General features: G+C 40.6%; 2 protein-coding genes across 5 annotated transcripts in view; one reads left to right on the top strand and one right to left on the bottom strand.

Annotated features, from left to right (window-relative positions):
• Positions 1-25316, top strand: part of LOC136433253 (transcription initiation protein SPT3 homolog) — a 101811-nt gene that overhangs the window by 6405 nt on the left and 70090 nt on the right. The gene's annotated exons all lie outside the window — the stretch shown is intronic.
• Positions 1-25316, bottom strand: part of LOC136432358 (runt-related transcription factor 1-like) — a 76803-nt gene that overhangs the window by 26664 nt on the left and 24823 nt on the right. Inside the window, exon 2 of one of the 2 annotated variants that reach the window (XM_066423944.1) lies at positions 7813-7906. The gene's annotated coding sequence lies outside the window, so the exon portion shown is untranslated. Of the gene's footprint in view, positions 1-4612; positions 4872-7812; positions 7907-25316 lie in introns of those variants that run through there. The other variant, XM_066423860.1, reaches the window with a different exon arrangement.

Here is a 25316-nt window from a genome sequence, read left to right as displayed (position 1 = left end):
TTGAAAATCGCAAATCAGCGCTCCCCCTAAACTAAAGATAAATGTCCTTGCCGCCCGGTAGGCCTACAAAGGAGGCTAATACAACTTATAAGAGCACATTGCAGTGACATGTATAGGTTTACCCTTGGAACCTGCATCGGAAATACATAACTGAACGTTACAAAATACAGTAGGGCACAGAATATACTTACAACCAGCAATTTTCAGATAAATAATGAAACCTCATTTATTATACCATGGATTATATAATGTCTTTGATTATGCAAGGATTAATAACTATAGGAAATCGTGTTCACAAAATTGTGACTTTCGCGACAGGTAAATTCATATCATCTTCCTGTCCAGGTGGTATCGAATTATCAATTCCCATACTCACCTAGTTAGGTTAATCAATTGATTTGATCAAAAATTGTTTCACATGTTAAGTTTATTTATGTACGGGGAAATTGAGTTAGAGGGTAAAAGAACTGTGTTACTTCCTGCTTGTGAGCTTTTGTGGTCCAATCGGCACGCTATTAACCTACTTACGAGCGACTAGGCCATAAATAAGTTGCATAACTAGGACAGGAGGTGTTGGATTACACATAACCCATAAGTAAGACTTCAAATTTAGGACGCAGAAGTGGTCAAAGCGACACCCAAATCTGGAGGGTTTAGTTACAGGAAAGATTGGGCTATACATATCAGCAAGTTTGCAGACAAATCATTTCTAGTAGTGTACTGTAAATTCATTCATTTTCATAGGGACTTAATTTTGTGATAATAGTGAAAAGAAATTAGCAGTTGAAAAAATTCTGTAGCACGATAGTGATGATACGTTATGAATGAACCCATTTTTTGCGGTATCGTGAATTTGCGGTGAAGAGGTCTCTGTGAAAACCACGAAAATTGTTTCAAGATTTGCAGTAATCATACATGACCGTGGGCTTTTTGGTGTCAAGCATAACTGTATTCATATTATAAAACTGAATTCTATTTCAACAACATACATTGTTTTGAACTTTCAAACATATATCTTTGTTACAGTGTAAAGTGATTTGTTGATATTTCTGGTAGAGTCATAAATGGTTTTATGTTTGACAATTAAGTACACTTTCTACATTCTTCCTAGGTCAGTTACACCCCTCTTGAAATATCATTTATGTGGTGTGATAATTGATAACTAGACCGGAAACAGTGGCTGTTTCTGGGTGTATGTAGGTCAAATTCTAATAGGTTGTTCAAGATACTACTAAAGCTTCTGTAGCTGTCTTTTCAAGATCTTACTAAGTAAAAGCTGTCACAGACTTCGTTATGATCTTGTTAGAAAAGTAATTGCTGTAGTAACCAGTGTTGCTTTGGCAAATGGAAATTGGTTACAGGGTAAAACAGCTGGGAGATTGTTAAAAATCGTATGAAACCAAAGTACTGTACAACTTCTGATTATATTCAACAGCAATGATAAGTATTATTCAAGTAACATACACAAAAGATAATTCTATCATCGTTGTTGAATACAATAAAAAGTATTGTACTTTGGTTTCAGACAATCTTTAAGATTAATATCTTGCAGGACACCACTGGGCGTCCTTTGAAGGTGATAGCCAGTGGCGGCCATGGCTCAGCTGTGACCACAACAAATATTTTTAGGAAGAGTGAGTCATCCCTAGCGCAGCAGATAAAATGCGGAGAGGAGCCGAGCCTGTGACAGTCTCCATATGGAACTGGGACATTCCTAACACCAAACATCAGCATCCTACCAACCTTCAGTCCTGGAAAGGAATCAGTCAATAATACATCTCCTTCTGGAGCTCGATTTCTACACGAATCATCAAATCTTTTTACAAAATGTCTTTTTTTGAAGAATATTTACATACGTACAGCTACAGGTACACATAAAAGATTATGTTTTCTAAGATCTTTGTAAACTTGTGTGACAAAATTGCTTTGGAAATCCAACAGTCTCCATGTCTTGATACCAATTACCCATCTTTTTATATCAAATTTTCTTTGAGATTTTGCTTTCAGTCACTGCCTCATGTGAGTGAAAATAAAAACATTGTATAGTTTGCTTTTATTAGATTAAAGTATTTACACAGTTTCTACAATCTCAGCATGCTACTAATGTGAAGTTAATTGCCCATGATAGGGATGTGTTAGTGGGCTTGTGCAAGGGTTTGTGTAACCATCATATGAAATTCTACATAAGATATGCATTTTGCAGAAGTGTACAGTGATTATACAAAATCGCTTGGTGTGCTGCCATGCTTTAAAACATATTTCTTGCAAATGCTTTTCAACTTCAAGTTGTAATAATTAAATGCATGATAAACCACAACAGTTTTTCAACATTGGGTTCCCCACCGACATATACAGTACTGTTTCCAAATCCAGTAGTTCAATCTTTTGTTCTCTTTTCAGTCCATCAGTAAGATGGTAACAATTCATGTGAGAAAATTCACCAGAGGAAAAGAATCTTGTTTGGTGTATGCCTCTACTTCAAAGGAAAAACAGTAAGGAACATTAACTCCATTTTCTCTTGTATACACTTAAAATACAAAAAAGCAGACTTTTTCCTGGCAGGTGTTAAAGTTACAACAGGGAAAAGTAACTGTCTCTGAATGGTGTGTCAACAGTTTTATGTTTTTCAGACTCAACAGAAACATTTTCTTTTGTGTGGCTTTTGGCTTACTAGAGGATTTTTCTAATGCTCGGTTTATTCTAATCCAGTATCGTAACACAGTAGCAGTTACTGAAGAGGAAAAAAAGCATAAAAGAGAGAATAAGACCGAGCACACCAGGAGGATTATGATAGCTAAAGACGGATAACTATTTCGGATACCAGGCTATCTTTGGGGGAAACCATTGAATAACCCCCCGGATTTAAAGGCTTTTTTTCCCTTTTGGTAGTTTCCTTTTGTACCAGAGACATGGAGGTAAACTTATCCTGTTGGTTGTGGCTAAACACTACAGCGGCATCACAAAATAGGTGTAGGTTTCACGGATGAAAGCACTCGGCTTGACGGATAGGAAGTCCCTGTGCCTTGCTTATATGGGCAGGTCTTTCCCTGGGATTCCAAGAAGCCTTACTCTATATGTAAATGATATGCGTGTGGTTGGGTGGTGGTCACAAGGTCTGACAGTAGGCGGTGGGACACGGGCAAGCCCACGAGGCAGTGGCAATCACAGATGGCGAAACTGTCCCTGTGGTTTGGCACGAGGGCCGCTGACCACACAGGCTGGGCGACAATTTGGTTTGTGGAAAAACAGGAGAGTTTATTTATCAACCGAGATTGCAAAGGGAAAGAATAGAAGGGTGGAAGATATGGCAAAAGTACTGAGTGGTTAGTGTGGGTTAAGTGGGCGGTTGGGTAAGATATAATTACAGCAAAACCTTGAAGTCAATCTACCAACGGCTGAGTTTAACCAAACAATTAAAGATTAATGGCATAGTGATAGTAGTAGTTTAAGATGAACATTTAAGTTACAAAACAGTCAACAATTGTATAGTTGTTAAAAGACAGCTTCTAGTTCTATCGTACTGACTACAGTGGTTACTTAGCAGATTACTAGCAGTAGTTGCATACAGATAGATACATGTATGCAAAAGCAGGAAAAATAACAATGTAACAGTGCATAACATCAACAAAGGAGTGTACACTCAGGATCATTTGTTCCTATGGATCTACATAACTGTAGCATATCTGTGCCACTGTGTCACTAGGTCATAGCATACTGAGAGAAGTACATTGTACATGTACATGGAGAAGTAAAGAGCAATGATATAGCATTTAAGCTTGTAAAAAGGGGAATATTTAACAAAAAGCGACAACTGGACAATAATTTTGAGTTTAGATTTCAAGCAGGCAAATCAATGTGAGTAAAAACGTTTTCAGTGCTATCTTGAGAAAAGATGAATTCAAAATATCCAGATTTTTGATGTTTGACTTCGATAAGATTGACTTTCGAAAGAATCTATAAAAATTGTTAAGTGATATATATTTGAAAATTGAATGAAATAGAAGGTTTAGCCCAAATGATACCATTTGGCGTACTTGTGAATACAGATTTCTGCACCGTGGAATACTTTACTCAACTTCGCCGCCATGTTGGCGACCAAGAACCATAGACTTCCTGCACTGTGCGGCGTGCCCCAAACTTTCGCTGGTCTCGGCCCACAAAATGTAGGTTTTTCCTGCTAGAAACCCTCAAAATGAACAATAGAGCCACAACTCTTGGCTATGGATGCATTTCAAACCACAAAATGACTAATCTTTGGGAGGAAAACCTGTTCGACTGCTGAAAAATTCCTCCAAACCATCCTGTTGATCGCTTCGACGAGGTTGCTCAATTTTGTGGTTGGACAAAATGGCTCTTACCATGAGAAGGCTTTCCTCCTTCCAAGTCGACAAAAGACTTCAAAAAACTACCCCGAAAACGACCATAGGAGGCTAAGTCGAGTTTCCTCCCCAACTTTGTGGACCAACATGATCGGAGAGCTTCCTCCACAAACCACAAAAATTAGGTGGGATACAACAACAACATGTAACCCAGCCGGTGTGCCGAGGTGGCCGCCGTGGTTGGAAAACAGACCCGTCGACGATTACGAAAATGGAGGGGTACTCGTGGTTACCTTTTGTTCGGGAAGCCTGCAGCGCATCTCTCGTCCTCACCTTGACCACAAAAGATAATAGGTGGGGTAAGTCTGGCCCGACTCCAATGGCAAAGTGGCGCTCCAACTTGGAGGGGTCCCTGCAACCTTGCCAGCAGTCTAGTGCTGTACCATCTAGCTGGGCTTGGAGAGCATGCCAGCACCAAACCAGCTGGAGGATGGGTACCGGGGACGCTTGTGGGGTCATTAGCATGTGTGATGTCACAGAGCAAACATTCCTACATGGATGCAGAGGGAGTCAGAGGTTGCGAACGGAGGGAGGAAAGCCACAAGGGGGAGGGGGCTTGCATAGGTAATGAGCGTGGGGTCCATTGACCAAATTTTTGTGGTTTTTCCCCACTTCCTGTTTTTCAGTTGAGCAGCCTGGCTTCCCTGGCACCCAAGCATCCCCCTTTGTTTAACCACAGCACACGTTGTGGGCTCGGATTTTTCCCCGCAGCAGCAGAGTAGCCGCAGTAGAGGGGTTTTCCTGTCGGGAGAGGGGGGGGAGTTGTCGTCATGTTGTGGTACCTTGTTAGAGGAACTCTCTCATGCCCACCTGTCTATTAAAGGAGGGAGGAGATGTGGAGGAGCTGCTCAAGTTTCCCATCTGTGGGAAACCATTTACACGCTCACATGAGCATTTAAAAGGTCGTGGAGGTCACCAATCCGCCTGCCTGGCTATTTTCAGGTGCTGTCTCCATGGCCTGGAGAGATTCCTCTGCGATGGAGTCGCAGTTTTTCTCAGTTTGGTCACTTTTTATTTTTACCCACCAGCCCTGATATTCAAATCCACTTATTTTGTCATCAGCGGCTTGTGGTCAGGAAGAAAATGACTTCAACAACACTTAGCGGGTTTTTAACACGTGTAGGGTAACACACACTTCCGTGTAATTGGTTGATGGCTGGGCCGGATTATAGCGTAGGTTCCGTGCCAAGGTTGCGGTTGCCGGTAGCAGGCTCGGAGCTAAATGGCCTGCGCTGTAAGTAAGTAGGAGGTTGATAATGGCATGTCAGATGCTACCTGTCAGAATCCTTAATGGAGGACATTTTCCTGTTTCCCAAGATGCTCCAGTGGGAGCAACCTGTTTTAGGCCCCGGGGCTGCCCTTCTGGTACGAGGCTGGTGCCTGAAAAAAGTCAGTTTTGCAGGAAGTTTGATTGAATTCAGGAAAGAATAACCTTTGAGCTGATAGGACTTGTTCGGACGTTTTTGATTATACATTTATGAAAAATGCAATTTTACTATATTGCAGTTCTTAAATTGCTTTTGCGTATGCTTCTAAACGTATTAGGAACAGTTTTATGCCAGTGATTTGGTCAGATAGAGTTTGCAGTATTGTCAGGTAAAAGAATGAACATCTAAATTATAAAGATCATTTTGGCAAGTAGTCTATTATTGATGCACTGGTATAAGTATCAATTATGGTAACAACTTTCATGTGGAAAATGCTCCAAACCAAATAAAAGATCTGACATGGCCTGACCAAATTTGGAGGTTTATATGTTCTTGATGTTGATCATGCATGCCTGACCACGAAAGTGCCCTCAAAGTGACAGTAATTGTTAAGCCCTTGGGGCGCAAAGTGGCGAATGTCGTGATGCCGCAGAATGGGACAGCGCCATCAACCAGACGTCGAGGGAGCGGCGCGGGAAAACAGACGGGGACCGTGTCACGGCATGGTGTCCTCCACTCAATGGACCGGAAGACTTACACACCACAGTCCTTAGATCGCACAAACATGGTGAAAACGGTAGCGTGCGGTGGTCTAGTGGTGAACAATACCGCTTTTAGATGACAAGGTTGCCCTACCCTAGTCCTAAAAGTACAGAACCTTAACATACACAGTACTGATAACGGTGGCCATTCTTCAATAGAATTCAGTCCCACACTTGAAAACTCAAAACACAGTACTTTTACTAAAGAATGCGTCAAACCAAAGGGTTCCTTTATACATCTATGATAACGCATGAGTAGCTTGTTCTTAACCAAGGAGGTTTAATCATGATTAAACCTCCTTGTCTTAACTGAACGAAATAATCAGACTTGCGACATCCTATGGTTTACCAGTTTACCAAAGAACCCAACATACAGTATTTTTACTGAAGAATGCGTCAAACTAAACGGTTCCTTTATACATTGGTGATAGAGCACAAGTAGCTTGTTCTTTACAGCTGAAAGAAATAATCGGATTTGTGACACCATATGGTTTCCCAGTTTACCAGGTATGCCACAAAGACTGGTGTAACCTATATTGTGAGAGAGTCACGTTTAAATAGTTGATGAGCTTTGACAGGTGATTTGTTGCAGATGATAAATGGCATCCAGAACAATCATAGGTCAAGCCAGAAACAGTGTGCATGTATAAGACTAAAAGACATGTAATATCAAGATTTTGGTGGTTACAAAAAACGTATATCATTAAGTACTGAAGATGGTGTTGCCACATAGGGTCGCAGGAATTTGTCATAATCGTTTAAGGTAAAAAGTACCCTCTTCTGTTACTCCATCTTTTTTTGAGTGGAAAAAACACATTGCTTCACTTTTTAAGATGCACACCTTTTATGTTACATTCATGTTTGGCATGGGAATGCTCTATTTGAACCATCACGAACGTATTCTAAGACTAAGATATGCATTCATCTGAAAAATCAACATTGCACAATACAAATGTCAAATCAGCAACTTGGCACAAATATGCTGATTTTTCCTCTCCTTAAATGACCTACAACTGCCAATAATAGAAAACATTTCTCTTGCTATTATTTCCCTCTGATTGAGTCAATAGGGCATGAAATGCCTCAGTCGATAGGACAATTGTAGTCCTGTCACTATAGTACTAATGAACAGGATGCCGTATTGATGTAGAAATTTGTAAACGACTTTATAAATGATAAGTAACAAAGGACACAATGACGTCTGACAGAGAATTAATTCTCAGCAAGTTGTCGCTCAAAAGACGTGCGAAGATTGTATCCCTAATCAATACTCTCGTGTGGAAGCCTGGTTGCTCGTGGTTGGGTTTAAAGGAGGGTGGCATGCAACCTTAATTATATTACGCCATCACAAAGAGATCAGTGCTTTCAATGGACAACTACCAATATTGATTCTGTCCACAAGGAAGTTGCTTCGTGTAGTGCTACGTCAATTAAAAAGAAAGGAGAAAACAGGAATGTACGTACAGGAAAAGAGATGATGTCACGGACGTCCTTGGAACTTCTCACGCCCTTCCTTCAGAGCCGGCTCCCGGATCAGTGTCACCCACTTCACCGCGAACTGCAGAGACGAGAAAGAAGAGCTGTCCTTTCGCAGTCGTACCAACTTTGTATTGACAGATACATGACATGCATGGCAGGGTTTACCCCATGTCCCCGGGGGATAACCTGGGTAATTAATTGCCCAAACCCAGGGGATGTGGCGAGTGGCGAGGGACTCTGGATGGCACCGCGGGAGCATCGCGTTACAACGAGTGGCTCCAGTGCGGAGAGCCTGTGGCGCTTCCGAGTCCGCGACCTGCTCAGCTGGAGATTAAAGCCATAATTGAATGTGCATTTAATAGCCCAGCATGGGTGGAAGGTCCTTTTGCCCCCTTTCTTCAGCTCGATATCAACTCTCACAAATATTGGAGCTGACAGGTGTAAGCACTAGCATATGTCCGCCGTTATCGACCCTGTTTGTAGAGATATGTCACAGCTAAGTATCGGATTGTTTGTATGGAACAGGTATATGGCCAGGTGACATCTTCGAAGACAAAGATTTTTCCAGACATATCACAGAACAAGTCTTTGTACACAGTGCAATATATCATGATTATAACCACATTTTGTCGATTTTAGATTTAGTTAAGTAAATTTCACAACATCATTAAACACAATTATACTTCCTTGAAATTATTTTCAAAGGTTGTGACAATGAAGAGAAATAGTGTATGATAAGAAAAAGACTATAGGAAACATTTGTAACTTTTTGTCAGTGTAGAAAAGAAATATCGGGAGAAGTTTGGAGACAAAAATGACATTGGCGACCTGTCTGATTACCCAAAGACAAGCAGCTGATCAGCGGGATAATCAGAGCGTTTAGCCGGGGGATCGTGGGGTTGTTAGGGCCACCTTAGGGTGGGTAATCCTGGTTCATTAGTGGTACTTACAGCCGCAGACGGCTCATCAATAACCTCCTCTGTCACAGGGCGGATCAAACCGGTCAATTTGTCATTAAGGAGGGGATTTCGCTGGTTGTATCAAACATGGGAGGCTTTTAGCTCTTTAGGAACTGTGTTTACATAACAGAAAATCCCACTAGGATGATAATCAAAGGGCCAGATAGAATGTATCTTTTTTATAGAAAGTTGTAACAATCTGTTCATATTCGAGAACTTTTAGCTGTGTAAAGCGAAGTGAAAAAAGAAGCTGTAAGGAGAATGTTATTGTAACAGTTATAAAAACTTTCCGTGTTACAAAAAGCAATATCAGTAAACCGTCCATACAACTGTATTTCAAGACTACCCTGAAATACTAGTTGTTTTTTTAAAGCAAATAAAAAATTAATTTTCATAAAGTAAATGCCAAATCATTTCAGAAGGCATCTCCATTTTCTTTCTGTGAAATATGGAAAAGAATGGAGAATATCTCAATAATGTATTAACAAAGGCGCGATGTGACAATGATTTCAACATACCAACAGCGCTTTTTACCGTGGTACTCAGGTGCGCGTGTAACCCTACCTGTCTCTGAGTGGGCCATTTTCTTCCCGCACACGCCACGACAACATAACCGCGTTAATGTGGGTATTAGCCCCGTTTGATTAAAGCCATGACGTCAACGAATCACAGACATCGCTCAGACGGAATTAGACGGAGTCTTAGTCCGAGGAAAGTGGACGCCATGGAAACGTACGCTGCGACTTCTCTTTAGGAAAAAAAACGTATCAATTTTGTTGTTATCGATGAGGAAGATGCTTATGGTCTTAGTCATTTAGACTGTGTTCTTCTGGCCGCAGCCGTGGCGGCGCCATCCGGCGTCCCCAGAGTCCCGTCGTGGTGCATTAAGCGAAGTATGGCATCCCACGCTATGGCCGGATAGACGCAAATGTGGGGGGGCAGTCGCTGTCAGCACCCACTTAATAATGCAAATGCAATTCAGGCTGACCGCGGGATACCCACAAGTCGCCAGACACAAGGCGACAGGTTTAGACGAGGGCATTAGCGAAATCAGGCAGACGCGATCACGTGGCGCGCACAAGAAGAGACGGGAATTAAGGCTCATTTGCCCATTATCGTGGTAACCTTCGCTGGTAGATTTGGGGACAGATAAGAACGTTGTTTCAACTCTCGGGGGGGACTTAGCGTCAACTCGGGTGGACAGCGCCTAAATACTGGAAAAATTACAGGTACAGAGGTCACACCCTATAGGTGTAGACACATAATCGGAGAAACTCTGTACTTCATCGAAGTCAGTGACAAAATCAACACCGATGAGGACAAACCTTACAAGAAATCGCACTTACTATAACGTAATCAAAATTTGAAAAAAAGTTCCCATAACCGTTACCTTCTAAGGAAGAAAAGTCAGCACAAAAGACAGCCCTACAAACTGCAAACTTTATTGGACACTGACAATGACAAAATCTACACTGACACACCTTACAAATTACTTTACTGCAACATATACTAGTAGCTATTTATCGCCATTTAAAAACAAGAGGTTTTTGTAACTGTTTTAGACAAAATACTAATAACTTTCATACCTTTCAAGGAAGAAAAGTCAGCACCTTTCGAACAGCTCAACCTGCAAACCTTACTGGACATAGACACAGGTAGAAGAAGTGTGGACCCTCTTAACTCTACGCTGTTCACTCATGGACAGGAAGTCTATTGGAATCATAAGTGGGACCTCCCATTTCTTGTCCACAAGCTGACCTTTCTTGTGGTCACAGTGGTTACCTCCCAATGTGTGCGGCCACAGGATATCAACTGGACCACCAGAAAACAATCCTCCACACATCCATGGGACCAACGTTTGTGTTTCCTTCCATGGGAGGAAGCAGGATAAATAGAAGTCTATCCCTTCCTGTACGATATTGTTTTGTTGTGGTGCTAGCCACAAAAACAAATGTTGCTGACCAACACGACTGTCACATCCTGTGTGTAGGACCACCTCTATAGATGGCTAGTACCACCTGTAACTTAACTCCCGCCACTTTGTTATGTTGATACGCTGGGGGAAATCCTTCTATTGTGTGAGAGCTAGAATCCACCTCAGGTTGTGGATTTGATGGATTGAATCGGGATCAGTCCCTTGCCTGGTTGAATCCAGATTCGCATAGCTTGGTTTGAAGAGGGTCTTGTACAGTACTGGCGCATGGACTAGTATACACTGTACAATTATTGAGTAGTGCCACCTACATTGGAAACTAATAAAGGACAATAGAACATTTTCAAAAATGTTTGGTAGGTTACTAGTATCTGAAATGCACAAGGTGTGGCTGTGTTTACTTAAGATATGAAATATTAGCAAAACTTGACTTGATGAAAACTGCCTTCATGCCCTATGACAATGACTTTGATAGGGTGCATTAACATGGGACATGGGAGATGAAAATACAGACCTATTGTCTCTGAATTGTTTTAGGTCAGGAAGTGTACCTGAGACAGGTGTGTCCCCACCTTTTCCTTTCCAAAACAGTATCGAAAAATCTGTACGTAAATCGACACCGTCATGCGTTATGTATATAGAATCTTCCCAAGGTCACTTTCTGACAAACAAAGCGATTATGGAGTCACGTATGAAGGACCTGTTTTATTAGTCTACCTCTTCAGCCAGGTGTCATAATCTCTTTGTTCTTTGTTTCCAAAATTGCAGAGGTAAAATAACAAACATGTAAGTCTCCCAAAGGCCCCAAAGCCAAAGTACTCCTTAGCCAGGGCTTTGTAACAGGTGTATAGAGAAAATGAGATCTGGCATCTTGACAACTAGTAGATGCAACCAAAGGCGCCCAAAGTCTCTCATAAATTGACAAAGGTAACTGAGCGTGAAAAGTCTTTCAACACTATGGGCATGAAGTTTGTACAATTTGTCGGGTGGTCATGACGTCTGGCAAGGAAAGGGAAAACACAGGTTTCTAAGATGCTCTGAGGAATGTTTAAGAAAAGTCTGAAGAAGTGTGAAGAAGGGATTGGAGTTGGAAGCTAGACCCCCAACTCCCAGTCAAAGTTTTGCAGGCATTGAATGACAGGGTAGAGTTTCTGTGCAACTTGTTGAAGTATCCTTGTCCTTTCAGGTAAAATCATTATCAACCTTAGATTGTTCAGACTTAAGATGTAACCTTTTTATCAAAAAGTTCATAACCACCCTCTAAATTTCCAAATATTAAGGCTCTATGCTCATTTCTCTACCCCCCTCAGAAATTAGGTATTTCAGGTTTTGAATGACAGTGTTGAGTTTCATCCTAAATAGTTCAGATGGCTTTGTGCTGTCAGTCAGAGGAAGTTGACTCTGAGGTACAATAACAAGAAAACATGGGGTGTGGACAAAGCACTGTTGTCTACTGCAGCATGCTTGCCACCACTCTAGGTGAAGTCAAGGGGCACAAATGACATGTCGGCAGACGGACGCATTGTCTGCTGCGAAACTTAGAATTGTTTCTAAGAAACGGGTTCTTAAAGTACTGCCTTAGTGTCGGTTTGCACTCTTGGTGACTTCTGGTTGCCAATATCTAAGACTACTTGGTGGGATGCTTCTTTTGATATAGTGAATCACTGAAATGATATTGCTGTCAACAAAATAATGGCTTATTTCAGATTACAAGTGTTATGTTTTGTGATAGCAATTGTAATCTTCTCTATATTAGGTATGCTGTTTTTGTAAGGGGCATCTCCAAAAGGTGCAGTGTTTTTACAGAAAGAAACATGAGTGACAAGTGATGTCTTTGTTGAGTTAAAAATTGCACAGAATATTGAAATGCACAATCTAAGGAGCGGGATAGTTTCCTCTACATTGTAATTGTTGCTTAACAATTTAGGACGTTGCAGTTTCTTTCCAAAATTCCCACTTCCAACAGAAAGTCCCGGGAGGCCCCAACATAATGGGGATCTTTTTACTGTCTCATGCAAAGAGTTTATTAAATCATATGGAAACGTTGCCTACTGATAACTTTATATAAAGCCTTTCAAACCTGCTCCTTATACTGAATACTTCATGAAGTATGATACCTATTGTTGTTCTATCTGCATAAAAGCACAGTCCCAAAGGGTTGTTCTAATTGCTAGTAGTAAAAAGAACAGTTGAGTCCTATCAGATATGATTCCAATAAAACATTCACTTGCTCAGAATCACTAATTCACTCGCTCAGATCATTCATCAATATATCCATCCATCTATCCATCCATCCATCTATCCATCCATCCATCAGTCCATCCATCCATCCATCTATCCACCCATCTATCCATCCATCCATCTATCCATCCATCCATCCATCTATCCACCCATCTATCCATCCATCCATCAGTCCATCCATCCATCCATCCATCCATCTATCCACCCATCTATCCATCCATCCATCTATCCATCCATCCATCCATCTATCCAAATCAACATCTAGACTACAAACAGCAGTGAAAAAGACAGCCTTCTTTGCTGAGGTAATGAATTCTACATCGAAAGAGTTAATGGACTGTGACCTTAAAAGTGCTATGTACAGGACTTCGATATGTTGGTTGTGTAAACAGACCCTTTCTTTATTTGTTACTTTCCAAAGACTGGTAATCACCATATCATATCAATCAGGCTTTCTGGAAAGGAAGGTACATTTTTCTCGGATTTCTTAGCTTTCTAAGAAATGGTAGAGTAGTAGCTGCCAAACAAGCAAGTCTGCTCTTAGTTGCTCCTTGACTTCACCTTCAAGTGTTGGTCAAGAAGGTGTTGAAAGAGGAGACAGGTGGTGTGTTTTCCCAGACTGTTGATTATGATGAAGGAGCTGTAGAAATCTTGGACAGGCTTCCTACCTGTTTCTCAGTATAGTGGGCAGTCAGTAAATGGACCATTCTCTCATTTTTCTGTCTCTCTTTTTTTTCTCTCTCTGTCCTATCCTCCTATTCCTGTCCTTTCTTCTGTCCATATCTATCTTCCTCTTTGCCCTTTTCTGTCTTCTTCACCCTTTGTCCTTCTTTCTATCAGTTCATCTTTTGTTAAAAGGAGATGTCCCTTTTCTATGGTACATCTTTTCCTTTCTCTCCATCTCTCTTCCTTTTTTAATCGAATTGACTTTCCTTCCCACAGGCAATCCTTTTTGTCCTCTCTTTTCCTTTTATTTCTTTTCTCTCCCCCTTTTTTACTTTACATAGATACTTTTCCTATCCACTGAATATATACAAACAACCAAAAGGTACACAAAGCACATCCAACAGTCAGTCATAGTTATCAGCACTGGCAACAGTGTGAGTTATTGGACGAGTTTCCACACAGATTTCAAATGTCTAGTGTCTTGTGTAACTAGAAATATCCTTGGCAGTTGTTAACGAGGCAGGTCTATATGACAAAACAGGATGTTATTCCTCACAAAGAGAAATTAGCCAAAGCTGGACAGGTCAGGAAATGTCTATTCCACGCCAATCTGATTTTCTATAGAAGGGTTATATAATTGATATGTGACAGGTAGTTAGATTTATCTCAGTCAATTATGTTTGTAGTAACTTACCATTTCCCATAGATGATTGGCATTGAATGGTGACCAATCACTGAGGGACTATACCATTTGACAGAGAGGTAGGGACAGGATGCTTTAAACCAGGCAAGACAAAGAGACAACTATGAATTGCTATTCAGACTTGAACAATAAACATTCTTGATACCAGGAAATATAGGAATTAAAGTAAGAATGATTATAACTAATTCTTGTTTCTCTACTAAAGTTTTCTGGTACATGTATTTCAATCAGTATTTCCATCATCATTATTCGAATATTCAAGTATGATATTTGACTTTACTGTAACAATTGTTATCTACCATCTTCTTGTCTCTTCATTACAGTATCTTAAAGGTTGGTATTGGTTGGAGTCCAGAACACAAACTGACAAAATAAATTGCACTTGTCTATAAAGAGAATTCCCTATAGATCTGTCAAAAATACGTAGTTGTTCCTACCCTAAATATATCCTCTCCTATTCTCAAGCAATTCTCAATGTCCTCAACAAGATAAAGACAATATCAAAGAGCCATATTTTTCTTAATGGATATGGATAAGTCTGCCCATCATACCTTTATCAACCTCCTTTGTCTGGCAGTGTCTGCTGTTGGAGTTCAGCTCCACAATACAACGTCCAAACATCTTACTCCTAATGCATTTTCCCCCCAGCTCAGGGCTAATAGAATTAGGGACATTTTTGGCCTGCCACCTGCCTCGCCTTGTCACTACTTAGCTGCTAACTGCTCCAACCCCTCAGTCCATCTGACACCCAGGCAAGTCCCCTGGTGCTACATGTAATTCTTACTGGCCAGAAATTGCTTAGAAATGGTCTAAGAAAGACCTTGACACTTGTGTATATGGTAGAGGAGTTGGACCTGGTTTAATCCCTTTGTCCTTGGTAGTGGTTGGAGTTACAAGGAAAATAGCAGGGAGGAGATGTGTTTGTCCTTGTGTAAGGGGAACAGTTGGTCTTGCCACATCGCTCAAGACAGGTTCTGGCTAGTTCTTGGGATGTCTTGGATTCCAAGGACTTAGAAAGAATTTTAAGTAGTCCTGTAGGGTCATACCTTTTGCTAGGTTGTTATTTCAGTTGCTTTGGACTTCCTTGGACATATATGTATTCTTATTGGGAGGTACAAGGAGAATATGATACAAAGCTCAGCTCCAAAGTTCTGAAGCAGAAGTGAATGCAATTGTTCTGTGACAATGAAAAGATTTGGTCAAAAGCATGAAAAAAAAAACATTTATTTTTTGTCTTCTGTACAACGGACGAGTAATTTTGTTCTAGTGGCCTAAAAGTGTTTTTATTCCTGTTATATAGCTGGCCGTTTGTGTAAAAGTCAAGTCAAAGTTTATTGCACAACAATTTACAAGTACAATGTATTGCATGTTCTTGAGCAGTACTAAATATCAAGACTAGTAAATTAATTTAAGAAAATTATGCTATGCTATATGAGTAATACAATATATAAGGAACATGGATTACATGATGTTAAAAAAAATGAGTGAACCATTTTGTAAGGCCCTAAGTTCTTACACCTGTCATGGTGGCTCCATGTCCTGTGGGCAGGTAACCAGGTCTGACCAGGGGTCACCACAGGTCAGTGGACGGAAGCACCTGCTGAACCAGACTGTTTCGGCTGATGGATGACTGCTAAAAGCTTTATGGTGTTGGCTTCAATGCCTTCTTTAAAGATGTACCGTTGGCCCTACTTAGATATTTATATACTTAAATGTGTTTTCGTTCCTGTTGTATGGTTAGTCATTTGTGTAGAATGAGTACTGAACCAATTCTAAGGCCCTAAGTTCTCACACCTGTCATGGATGACTGCTAAAAGCTTTATGGTGTTGGCTTCAATGCCTTCTCCAGTCTTTTAAAAAGGGTCTGCACGCTCTCTTCCGTAAGGCGTAGGCAGCCTATTTTGATTTCCCGTAATTCGTAGGGACAGCCGTCTTACTCACAGAATTCGTAGCAAGGCGGCCAAATTTTGCGTAATTGCCTTTCTTGATTGTAGCTGGATGTGAGTTCTTCTGAATTCAGCATAAAGCATTGAACGGAACCGTTGTGCAGACCCTCTTGAAAGAACGGTTGTCCTCACTTAGATATTAGGTTTGAGCACTTTGAACCGAGATTCTACTGAAAGCTTTAGGATGTCGGGGGTTGGGTTCAATGCATTGTTACGTCTTTTAAAGATGTACTCATGTCTCAGTTGTGACATGTTAAAGAGCTTTTATCAAGATTTTACCGAAAGCTTTAAGATGCTGGCAGCCTTGTTGAGACATACAACTGTCTCTACTCAGACATTACTTTTTATCAAGGTTTTAGTTAAAAGCTTTATGTTTTTGAGTTCAGTTCCTTCTTAAGTCTTTTATTGATTTATTGCTGTCCGTATTAAGACATTATGTTTAAGCACTATTCATCCAAATTCTTCTAAAAGATGTTGGCTTCATTGCAACTTGTTATCACAACCATGAAGATACCTTTAGTTAATGTTCTTTCTTACCAGTATTTGTTCTTACAGATATAATAGCTTGTGCTTGCACTTGACCACATTTGTACATGGAACAAAAAAGGGAAGAAACTATGTCTTAGTACTCTTACACAAAGGTGTTAGTGTATAGCCTGTGGAATGTATGTGGGTGGTTCAAGCAGCCTAACTCTAGCCTTTTAAGGACTAACCCATCCAGACAGAAAATCTTCAAGAAAGCCAGCTAATGTCCCACGGTACTGCAAATTATCAGACCTAAGATGGCAGTTGTATCTCTTTTTTTAGACCTTAAAGAGCCGAGCATTGTTTTGACAATAGAAGTTGCAAGTGAAGAGTGAAGAAGTCTGTTTTTGGTGGAAGATTCGCTACACAGTCACTTTATGCTCAGGATACCCCATTAGGATAACGTTTCTTACAGGAATAGTCAGATTAAGTGTACTTAACGAACCAACGGCGACTCAAGTGTGTTTAACGAACCTACAGCAGCGATTGGATGGTTGGCTGCGAAGAGCGCCTAATGCAGCTTCCTGAACTTGTCTCTTACGCTTTTTGCAGGAGTTTCCTTTGGATTCTCAGAAGGAGAAATAGATATAGGGGTAAGACAAGTACTTGTATTGGTCTCCCTGAAATAATATGTTTTTTCCTGTGAAGAAATTCCCAATGGATTCTTGGAAGGGGAACCTAACAAAAGTCTTTATTGGAAGACTTCTTCTGTTCTTTGAAGAAAAGGGATTCTCAGAAAGGATGTCACTCTACGTTAATGGCAGATAAGATGATGGTTTTGTGGGATTTTGTTCTTCGCGTTCAGGACTTTTAAGAGGGATTTCTGAAGACAGGTGTAAGTTTTTGGAATCACCACAAAGGTCCCTGGGAGTTCCTTCCTGATCCTCTCGTTGCCTGGTAAGGTTGGGAAGTAGACTGAGGAATCTTAAACCCTGATTCCATTGTCTTCTGGGAATTCAGCAATCTTGAAGATGTCTTGAATAACTGCAATCTGTAGCAGAGTTTGCATCTTTAATGCTAGTACTTTGTTCATACATCTTGCAGCTAAAGTGCCTTTCTGAAACATACTTGTGTAAAACAAGATTATGATGTTTTATTGAGTTATGTAATCGTTTTGTCTTAGACTTGTTCCTTCATGTTATTCCAAGGGATTCCGGAAGATGACCTTTTGAATTCCTTGGATATTCCCTCAACATTCCAGTCAAGTTCATGGAATACAGATAATTTTTTTCTGGACACCTGTTGCTGATGCATAACTCTTGACATTCCAGGGCAAGTGGAAATAGAAGAGGCTTTAACAGTGCTTTCATTTGAAGAAAGGGTAAAAAAACTTAATGCACTGTAGTTTGTTACTCAATACAGTATGATACAATAAATTGACGTCGTCTTTGTAGTTCCATTTGTAGTTCAAATGTACAGGTGTAAGACTGAATAGTATCCTAAATGTTACTTTGTTCTTTCTCAGCCTTTACCAAAAATGCTTAGCTTGCAAGACATTTGTAATACCATAGATGCATCCAAGTTGAAAAGTTATTCAAAACTCTTCCTTTACCATGCACTATAGACAACAGCAGGATGTTTTTATAGACTTCTAATCCAAGCAGTTCAAAGACAAACAAACGGCGTCAGTCCTCCAAAGCCAAGGACAAGAACAGGTAGCCGCAGAATGTGCGGAAGCATGTCGACTGTTTGGAACCACTGGATGAGTCACAGCGACCTCAGGACAAATTTGTCCCTTCCCTACGGGCTATGGTACAGATAAACTCCCTCAGAAGGCCCAGAGATATGCCAGATCCGATTGGCTGAGATGGGCTGACAGCACCTGCATGCCAGATTATTGGAAACAGACACAGGTTTCCCAGAAATGAAGGCTCGCTGATCATGATTGTGATCTTGGACATGATGTTTGCTGTAGTGTTTTCGACTTTGAATAAACAAGAAACCATGCGCTATTCCAGCTGTCTTCTGTCTTTGTCTTCAGTATCGTGATCACTTACATGTACCTGTACACGTATCTTCAGTAGAAACTGGTAACGTTACTTATCGGCTGATCTTCAAATTGAACATTCAAGGTGAACATTCAGAATGAATATTGAAGTACAGTTAAACCAATTAATTCAAAATTTCTGTTGTTTCTTACTTACCGTGGGTTAGTGATGTCTTTGAATTTACCATAATGTGATATGAGCACAGATTTTGTCTCATTGGTAGTACGGACTCCTTTGCAGGATTGCAGACCACTGCACCACCGCATGTACCGTCCACTGTGCTACCCACATGGTTACTCAATCACCTTATATCTCCTCCACATCTGACCATGAAATTGCCCCATCTTTGTGCAAAGCTCTCCGACTGATAAGACTAATCCTGCAGATTCAAACACTTCCTTACTAGAAGCTTCCCTGGCAGGGGCTCACAGCATGACGCTGGACATAGAGGGTGAGAACAGGGCTGTGTCATACTTTCCACAAGCTCTAGGGATTCCCTAAAGCGTTGGTTTAGGTCCCTGATATCCATGAGATCGAAACTATGTGGTATTGTCATATACGGAAATGGCAAACTATCTGTGTAAGGGACTAGTCAATGGAAAAGATCCAAGACAAAAGGAGAGAGTACAGTCAAACCTACAAGTGACCACCTCTATATAAGGAACACCTTGCTATTGTGACCACGTTTAGGTTGGTCATTGACACAAGCATTAAGAATCCTGTCTATAGTGACCACCTGTCCACATATAGACCAGATTTTATTGGTCCTCAGAGTGGTCTTCTTGGACAGTTTTGACTGTATATGTACCTCTCAATGCAAAGGTGGCCACTAGACTGTGTATGTGGACAGTAACTATGTATGTTGACTGCATGAGACCATAAGAAATGTCCCAGACGGTACTGGGGACAGTTAGGAAGTGTCCTCAGGTGACCTGCCATGAAACAGGATGGTGTAGGTGGTGGGATGACCTGTCACAGGGGGTAGAAGGTGTGAATGGAGAGGATACAGGTGTATCCTGGGTGTGGTCACACTTTGGTCACCATGGTAACCCACGGGCTATTCCATTTTAGATATTTGCATAGGGAGGGCAGATTTTTAGCCCGTAAGATCTTTTTGAGTTTTCTTTTTAACATATGATTTAGCAATTAACCTACTTATTGTTCAATTTTTTCATTGGGGTACCTGTTATTTTTTATTCTGCATGTCCAGAAAGATTTCAGATGGAATCATAGTTATGCATTTTTAAGTATCTTTGTTGTGATGTCGCCATTTATATTGACTTGAATGATACAATACTTCACACATGCTGAAACATATTTTCGAGGTGACTTACATGTATGCGTTATTAAATCAGCTGTACCTCAAAGATAGCAGCGCTTTACTTTAGTTCTTTTGGAAGCAAAATTTATTATTTCAAATTATTGTTCAAATTGCAAGCTGTCATTTCACAAGGCTGACTCATTACAAGACTAATTGAGTCATGTTGCTGCCCACCATGTCATATGAAACTTGACATTTCACCTTATTTATAACTGACAGTCATACGGAATGTCCTAGCCGTGCGCATTCCATGGGAACTATGGTGTTGACCACATCCATCCCCGAGCTTGGGTTGCTCAGAATAGTTTGGGACCACAGAATTATAAATGATGTTGGAATTATGAATGACATTATTTTTAATTGCTACACATGGATCAAATATGATTTAGCATTCAATATTTGTCAGTTTTTTTGTCAAAAATCTTTTGATTCCTGTCACTATTATAAATTGACAGCAATACTATGCCTATCCTAAAAGGTCATGTGCAAGGTTTTTACATTGAGTGTAACTGTTGTTCAATATGACAAACCTGAACTTGACATATATGTTTGTTTGTTTCATTAACTTGGCCTAAGTACAGGTGCAAAAAAGCACTGGCGAGTTACTTCAATACAACATTTACATGAAACAAAATCGATGTGTACAAAAGTAAACTAAACGCACTCAGCATTCTAATAAAGTCTATAGAACCCGGTATGAATAAGGCACCAAAATACCCCAGCTATTTGAGCCCGTGGCATACAGTACATAGTTCACGACCACATCCTCCCCTCGATACGGCCACGGGGAATCTCGTTTCTCCCGGGGCCTGTGAAGTCGTTACCGGCCCCGATACCGGGTGTCCCCGCCACGTGCTGTACACCCTTGCCCGTGGCTATATTAGGTCCCATGCAGTGTCGGTAGAAAAGGAGGTCTGTTTTTGACGGAGTAAACATACTTGTGGCCTACAGAGGTTTTGGCAGTGTGAGTTGGTATGTGGAGTTGGGAAGTTTCGATAGCACAGCTGTTAAGGTGACAAGTGTGCGATATGAACGACCTATATTTTGGTCAATGTCGTTTGTCGTAGAAACAGTTTAGTCGGGATGGATGATTCACTGCGAAAGACCTCGACTGGAATTTTCTGTGCTGTTTCCAAAACTGGACGGGCGTAAAGGAACGTTAAAGTAAAGAAGTTGTGTCATTCTTTTGTGAGAAATGTTCACAAACACTTTTGTTTGCTCACAAAGCTCCAAAACTTCACTTCCCCTTTTTTGAGGGGATTGGGGGGGGCAGGTCTCCAGAATCTCTTGTTTATTACCAAGCTTGTTTGATTGTAACATGTTAGCTTACAATAAGCGATGTTTTACAAGCAGAGAGATTTTACCATTACTTTTACCATTGCCTGGCCTTCTTGTTTTGCTCAGATAGAGATCACATACATGTTGTTGCTGTCTACCGTACGGTATTACCTGATGATTATAACAGGGGAACCTAAACTGGCTCGAGATACCTGTCCGAAGCCATCATAACACAGACACAGTAACATTTTGGGGAGGGGGGGCAGCGTCACCTCTCGGGCGCGTGCGAACCCCGCCGCTGTGTGTCACGACCCAGCTGTGTGTTCACAGGGACATGTCGAGTTTAACTGCTAAGTTTTTAGTACAGCCTTATGAACTTAGTGTAATAAATAAGACTGATGGTGTTGTCACGCAAAGGCAAAATCTTGAAAAATGCATTGAAAATGATAACCTATCTGACACGTTGATGAAAGTTAGACATCCAGGTACATGTAATACGGTATGCCAAATCACAGTTTCTCAAGCAACTGGATAGAAATTTTGAAACAAACACTTCAAACAGCATCCGCTGCCTTTCGTCAGTGACTGAAGAGAACCTTAACCTATCTGATCTTCCCTATTACCGGGAGTTTGAAACATACAAAAAAAGCTAAAAAAGTAGTCTTTTACTCTCTTTTGCATGTTTTCAACAGATACAAGTACAATGTACCTGTCCTTGGCCAGTTCTAGGTCCTTGCCTTGTACTATATATCACTCAGCCTGTCTGTCTGTACAAGCTGGTGTCAAGGGCAACACAGTAGCAGCTATAGAACCCTACAGGACGACCTTGGGTCATCTGAGTCAGCTGACCTATGATAACCCTGTGGAACTACATGACTGTGTCTCCATTGCCTGCTACTGTGCTACATGTACCTTACATGTATATTGTGCTAAACAATTGTCAGTATTATCTTTTCCAGGTGAAAGTCTTTTTAGCGACTGCCCACGAATACCCACCCTCCGAATAAGTCTCCACTGCACAAATCTCAACTTTTGTGCTAATAGAAATATGTTTAAAGGGTGGGATATCCTTTATGAATCCTATGTTTCAAGCCGATTCATTAATCCGAAGTTATATAAATCAAAGTTGAAAATTTCCAACTGTCTTTTTAGGGAATGTCCAGTCAAGCTAGTCTTCTCAGCGAATGCCCAGTTCACCAATATATTACACCAAAAGAAAAACCATGTTGGACCTCACAACTGACTCTGGTAGTAACAACTGTTTGTAAGACTTGTTGAACCTGGGCAGCGATGTGAGAAAGAGTAGTTTGTCCTGATGGTTGACACAGTTAGCCCATCCTGCCTACATGACCCCGAGGTCAGGAGAAGTTTGTTCAGGAGACTTCTGCCCAGAAACTGGAGCAGACAAACTTCCCTACAGCTGTCAGGTGGTGACTTTATTATTGGGTCTGTCCAACAACTGCTGCTGAACTTGATTTAACACTTGCCAAGTTGATCTGGAAAGGCATTTTCAAATTTCAAAGGCAAAACATTTAACTATGCAATGTTTTTATGTCTTTGTTTTTGTCATAATACATCAAGATATGTGACCTTAATAATTTGTTGACAGGTCCAAATTTTATGTATCTTTCTACATGATTTTTAACCCACCTATAATCAAGGCCATGGTCAACTTAAATGTTGGGAATGTTTGCATATTATTGTCAATTCAGTAATTCCTGGATGTACAAATTTTGTTTGCATTTTTTTCAAAGGATATTTAGGTTAGAGCCATCTGTTTATAAGCAATCCTTCCTTGCCTTCAGCATATATATTGGTAGTTTACAAAATTGATCAAAGTCAATAGAATAATGATCCAGATGTCTTTGCTCACATTTTCATCACCTTATAAAACAACTGATTGGAGAAGAATGACACCTATTTGGCATTTGGCCACATGTTATCATGTTTGGCTCAATCCCAAGTCGAACAGAAACTTAAAGGTCTTCACTATTAACCGACATTCACCAAAGCAGTGCTAGTCTGGTACTGTTCCACTGGTGTGTGAAATTTTAATGGAGACCAAGGTGTGAAAAGTTATGTCTAACATTCTGAGCATGTATTCAGAACGTAATGCACATATGCTTATTAGCCTGCTATTTAAACCTATTAGAACTGCCGATTCTCTTTTGTTCTCTTTGGTCAACGTTGCATCTGAGTTAAGGCCATTGCATAAGATATCTCTTTTGACACAACTACATATAATATATGAACCTAAATACGAGATGTCAACCTTAGATGTGCGAAAACGACCATAAATGCTTACGTTCTGCAGGCGTGCTAATATTCTGTGCCAAGTACTACTCCGTGCCAGTGGTTTCATGGAGCAACACCTATCCCTGACATGCCGGGCATGCGAGGCATGGAGAGAAAAGGAAGCCGAATTCGTCGCCTGCAATCCTTCCACCCACCCACACAGAAATACGACAAATATCTGTGCTCAGAAGTGGGGCAACCGGCTGCCAAAACGTCGCTTCTAAAATAGACTCGCTTTCTATTCTGATCCCGCGAAAGTTCTAAAATAGATTGCGGAGTCTATCAAAGCAGTCACAAAAATAAAGGCCTGCAGTTTTGTTATCCAAGTCGGATGTGTGTGTGGCTATTATGAGATTAGTATGTGGAGTATGAACATGCATTGAACTTCCTTATATTTAAAACTCAGGGCTCGAAATCAGAGTCATTTATCAAGGTAACAGCGTTTTACCTCAGTACTGTTCCAGTTATAAATCATATGTCTCTAGAAAATGTTAGCAAGAGTAGCTGAGAACGAACTTGGACTATCAATATTTTTGTTTTTCCACTTTAAGGTCTCATTACCCGTGTTATCTTAGAGATGACATGTCTTAATGGGTTAATCCCCATCCCAGTCCACACCCCAGCACCAGCCATGTTTTGAAAACAAAGCTCTGAACCACATCCTTGTTTATTATTCACCACTACATGCCTGGCATTCTCCTTGGCATTGAACTTAACTCAAGGGTTTCTGTACTGTTATGAGCGAGATTTGAATGGATTTCTGCTTTAGATAATGATTCCGTATTGTATCTACCCTTAGCAATAATACTAAAAGTATATAAACATAAGTACGCTAAAGATAAAAACCCTTTCAGGCAGTTGAAACATAATCTGGAAAGGTACCCGAGATTACATTATATGCTGTAGATTTCTCTTTCCAGCCCTTTATTCTATGTTCCCTATAAATGTCTTTGTTTTCATTCCTTAACAGGTCAACCTGCCCAAGGGTTATATAGTTTGATATTTATACATCTTAGTTATCGGAAAAATATGTGGAAACAATCCTTGCAATGTGAGCTGCACCTGTTTCGTTGTTTTGTTATCCGAGTGGTTTGGACCTGTCCCACGATGCACTGCAGATGTTAGATGTGGCTAAGATAGAGATTTGGTTCAAAACAGAGAGTTTGGTGTAATGGTTAGAAACAATGTTCACCTTAGAATGTTTATTGTAATTTGTATGACCTTTTGTTATCATTGCATGCCTAACGTTATAGAATTCTTTATCACTCACATAAATGTTGACAGTCAAATTCCAACGCAGCCGTGGCCATTAAACCAAAAACAGTGACTTCAAAGTGGCCATCTTTGGCTCATATAATTTTTTTTGACCTTCAAGTAACAAGGTACAAGGTCAAGTGACCACAGGTGACCCAATTCAGTTGAAACTTAAAAACGAAACAAAGTTTAACGTTCTCCCTGCTGCCTAACCCCTTAACAGATACAAATTTTATGCCAAACAGCTACCTAAGCCTTGAGAAGGTTAACCTCAGGTTTACACTGATGTAACCTATTATAAGAGGGAGCTGTCTGTAATTGACAGGGCACAAGAGAGAAGCGGCCACCAAGGTAGAGAGATTTGTACACAGATCTGTGAC

This window comes from Branchiostoma lanceolatum, chromosome 1, assembly GCF_035083965.1.
Source record: "Branchiostoma lanceolatum isolate klBraLanc5 chromosome 1, klBraLanc5.hap2, whole genome shotgun sequence".
Lineage (NCBI taxonomy): Eukaryota > Metazoa > Chordata > Leptocardii > Amphioxiformes > Branchiostomatidae > Branchiostoma > Branchiostoma lanceolatum.
The sequence above is the reverse complement of the archived record's forward strand: the minus strand, read 5'-3'. Positions and strand labels throughout refer to the sequence as shown.